The sequence below is a fragment of the Tupaia chinensis genome, unplaced genomic scaffold (genome assembly GCF_000334495.1).
Source record: "Tupaia chinensis unplaced genomic scaffold, TupChi_1.0 Scaffold144982_1, whole genome shotgun sequence".
Taxonomy (NCBI): Eukaryota; Metazoa; Chordata; class Mammalia; order Scandentia; family Tupaiidae; genus Tupaia; species Tupaia belangeri.
This window is the reverse complement of record NW_006204841.1, coordinates 2,885,188-2,889,249: the sequence shown is the minus strand read 5'-3', so window position 1 is coordinate 2,889,249 and position 4,062 is coordinate 2,885,188. Positions and strand designations below refer to the sequence as shown.

General features: G+C 35.3%; 1 pseudogene; it reads left to right on the top strand.

Annotated features, from left to right (window-relative positions):
• Positions 1–1,054: 1,054 nt before the first annotated feature.
• On the top strand, positions 1,055–1,162 carry LOC114005949 (uncharacterized; annotated as a pseudogene).
• Positions 1,163–4,062: the final 2,900 nt, after the last annotated feature.

Here is a 4,062-nt window from a genome sequence, read left to right as displayed (position 1 = left end):
AAAGCAAAGTATAGAGACACCACAATTGTTATGGACAGAAACAGAAGAATCAGCAAGAGGAACAGAGGGAAGAGGGGAAAAATAGCGTTACGTTACAAGTCATGCATTTAGTAATTTCTTAAGGAGCTACTTCTTGTTTATTCTGTTCATGGAATAGGCATGAATAAGTCTTATTTTGCTTATACCGTATCAAAACAATACTATCATTATTGGCCATCTTAGCTACGTAAGAGTAGTGTACGACAGGGTTTGTAACAGATGTGTCTGTGCATTGGTATGGATTACCACGAGAGAGATTTCACAGGCATATTTTGTAGGAACTTGACTACTTTCCAGTGTACTAATTTCAGTTTGCTTATATTTGACTGATTATATATTTCCAAATAAATATGGTACTCTCCATAGTTTCATTGAGCCTAGGAAAACAAACGTGAATTGAAACATAAGTCTTTTAATAGAGCTAATAGGCTCAAAGAGTAATATCATTTTGACACTTATTTAAGATGTATGTTTGATTGGGTTGAGGCAGTGACTGATAACAGGAAATGCAAGTGCAGACGAACCTGAATAATTCAGTATACCCATAGCACATCTCTGCTAACATTTACTCTACAATAAATAAATTTAGGGTCTATAAATTATTTGGTCCCAGAGCCTGGTTTTACATTTACAGAACACTAACTTTCAGAATAGCAGTTGAACGATTCTTCCCATTTCTTTCCTATTGTACATTTTCACTTGAATACATTTAAAAGGAATTTGTTCATATTTCTAAAACACAAAAACGAAAGCTAAGTTCCCGTGTTAGAGAAAACATAATTTTCTCTATAATAACCTAGCTACTAAAATTACTGTAATTCAAATTATTGATAATGCAATACTTTAAAATGTGGTAAGGAATCCCACCATTAAAAAGAATTCTCAACAATATATTATTTTTCATAGTAAATAATTCTTCCTTGAAATGATTTTTATTCTCTAAATTTCATATATATGCATATATATATATATATATATATATATTCTGACCATATACAGATATACAAACATTCTGAAGACTATACTTTCAGGGATCATTTCTATAGTTCGTTACTAGAGAAGTTTCTCTGATCGTGTAGAGCACAGATATACAAACATTCTGGATTTTTTTCTTCTTTATGTAGAACTTATCTATCATCAGCTACAATATTAGGATTTTATACCTATTCTTAGACTAGAAAGCACAGAGATGATAATCTCATAAAATATTATAAGAACATGACAATGCTGAAGCTAGTGAAAACCAAAATAGCCTATGTACAGTTGAATCATTCTGAAACCAAGTATGTGAAAGCACTCAGATGATTTCTTCAGGTAAAGAAATGAACAAACTATCAGTGCTTCAAAAAAGTACTTATTAGAGTTGTCCTTCCCTGCAACCTTGAAGTTGGGCATTGGCACATGATTTGCTTTGGCCAATGAAATATGCATGGAGTGGATGAGTGAAACACCCGGGCAGAAACACTGAACAGCAGCAGAGTGCAACGGTCCATTCCTGCCCTTCTCCTGTCTTGACAAATGGGGAAGTGCATATTGATTTAGCGCTGCAACACTGAGCCATCCTACGGAGCATGGCTGCCCCAGGGAGTCATTCAGACATACAGGAATTCTGAGTAAGGAAGAAATAAACGTTTGTTATTTTAGAAGAGAGATCAGCAAACCTCCTCTGTAGTTAGATTGTAGAACAAGGCTCATTTTCACCTATTCAATGAACAGAATAAATAAATAGCTCCTGAAATCATGGAATGCATTACTTGTAAGATAGTATCTCCTGTTCCTACCTATTATTATTTTTTTTTTTCACTGTCTTTCTTTTGTGGACTATTCTTCCCTCGAAAGCTTTCTATCTCCACAACTCATTTTTTCCATTCTAACATAAAAGCAGCCTTAGGGCCAGCCAGTGGAGTGGTGCTTAAGGTACTAGATTCTCCACATAGTCAACTGCATGACTCTGGTCCAGGACTTCTTGGCTTGAGAAATGCCATGCCTGTGTGCATGGGTACCCAACACCCCAGAAAGAGCAAAATATGGAGAAACAGTTGTAGCACTGTTATAGGTAGTCAGATAGATATGAGCAGGAAGTCCCCAGACAGCAATGAGAATGACATCTGACACATCGCTATTGTGTTCAGGGGGCTCCGAAGAGGTACAGGTTAATTGACTTTTTAAAAAATATATTTAATAATTAATTTATTACTTTTTAAAAAAATAATTTTTACTTACTATAAGGCACATGCACTAAACAGAGAAAGACAGAGAGAAAGTAAGAAAATAAGCTCCCAAGTCCAGGACTCAGACCACAGGCAGCCATGTGGGAGTCGAGTACCTTAACCACCGCACCACCTGCTGGCTCCAGTTATTTGAATTTTATTGCTTATATTGCCATTATCTCTAATGGAACTTGAGAATGTAACTTTCTTCTTCTCTTGCAAAAACACACGCATACTCTGGTGCTGTCCCGGGTGCTCCAGTGACATTTCACCTACCACTGGCAGTGCTAGCCTCATATGGGCAAAACAGTTCCTTCAAAACAGTTTGAAGGCAAGTTTATACCTTTAATGTTTACATAGGGCATGAGTGAAACTTCCCCAACTGGGCACTTGAGTTCCCATACTGAGCAACAGGTACACAGGTGCAGCAAATGTGCATGAAAGCAAACAATAGAGCCTGCTACAGTGACAGGCCTCTCCTCCTAAATATTCATGACAAGACCCCACAATGAAAGTAACACTTTCCACTTTGTTGATGGTAACCTTTGAAGCTTAAGATTCTTCAGTTTTGATAAAGTTCAATTTATTTTTTTCTTCTGCTTCCACTCTTTTGGGTGTCATATCTAAGACAATTTGCCAAACCCAAGGACATAAAGATTTACCCATATGTTATCTTTTGTATTTCCATAGTTTTCAATCTTGCAGATATTTTATTCATTTGGAGTCAATGTTTATATAAAATGCATGGTAAAGGTAAAATTTCTTTTGCATGTGACTCTCCAGTTGTCTCAGCACCTTTTGTTGAAAAGACAGTTCTTTTCTCTTTGAGTGTTCTTTGTATCCTTGCCAAAAATTAGTTCATTAGTACTGGATATATATTAAAAGCAAATGAAATCAGAATGTTGAAGGAATATCTGTATGCTCATGTTTATTGTAGTATTATTCACAATAGCTGAGATATGGAATCAACCTAAGTGTTCATCAATGAATGAATGGATAAATAAAACGTGGTATATTTACACAATTGAATACTATTCATCCAAAAATAATAAAATCTTTCATCTGTAGCATCATGGCTAAGTTTGGAGTACATAATGTTAAGTGAAATAAGCTAGACATAGTCAAGTACCACATGATCTCATTCATATGTGGAATCCCAAACTGTGGCTCTCATAGAGGTAGAGAGTAGAATAGTGATTACGAGAAGGCGGGAAAGGTTGTGGGGAGGGGGAATGGAGAGAGGCTGGTCCAAAGTACAAATTTTCAGTTAGAAGAAATAAGTTACAATGATCTCTTGCATAGTAGAGAGACTAGTTAATACACTTTATATTTCAAAATAGCTAGAAGAGAAGATTTTGAATGCTATAATCACAAAGAAATAATAAATGTCTGGCTGGTAGATATGCTAGTTATCCTAATTTTATCACTTTATATAGTACAGATATATCAAAAGATTGACCCTGTTCCCACAAACATGTATAATTGTGTATCATTAAAATAAATTTTAAATTAGTTGACCACATATTAATTCATATCTCTATATGGTTTAATACTGGGATCCGGTCACCCCAACTACCACGTCACTAGAAGGCCCCATTTATTTATAGGTAAATTCTTTAACCAGTTACACACTGTCATATTACTACAGCTTTGCAATAAGTTTTTACTTGTGAAGAGTGAATCCTCCAACTTATGTTTCAAAATTGGTTTATTTTTTTTTAAAGTTTTTTTTTCTTTTTTTTTTTGGAGAGGTTTTTGCTACAGGGTGCGTGTGCTCACCAGAAAGACAGAGACAGAGAGACAGAAAGCAAGA